Below are 472 nucleotides of genomic sequence, written 5' to 3'. Positions count from 1 at the left end.
GAGCGCGCAACAATTATGATAATAATAAGGTGGTTTTGATAATAATAATAATAATTGTGATTCGTAATAGCAATAATAATGATTGTGCACGAAAAACCCGTGACGTTACAATATATATATCAATATAAATACCTAACAATATAACATCAATTTAAACTCATCTATTTATTTTTAAACATAAATATGCATCACAGATTTTTAATCTTACTAAGAGTGAAAAATAAAATATGTGTTTTTATTATAACTAAACTCATGTGACTTTCATGAAAAACAAAACTTATAATAATAAATACTTAATAAAAAAACAACTTTAGAAGTTTTAACATATTTTAACTCAAACATTTAACTTAATAGGAAACACAATTTAATACCTAGGTACATTTACAAGGAACTAAATTGAAAAAGGAACAAATATTGAAATATTACTATTTTAAATATTTTTGAGATCCATGAATTTCTTTTAGTATTTTTT

The sequence above is a fragment of the Acyrthosiphon pisum genome, chromosome A1 (genome assembly GCF_005508785.2).
Source record: "Acyrthosiphon pisum isolate AL4f chromosome A1, pea_aphid_22Mar2018_4r6ur, whole genome shotgun sequence".
NCBI classification, from domain to species: domain Eukaryota; kingdom Metazoa; phylum Arthropoda; class Insecta; order Hemiptera; family Aphididae; genus Acyrthosiphon; species Acyrthosiphon pisum.
Note: the sequence above shows the minus strand (reverse complement) of the source record.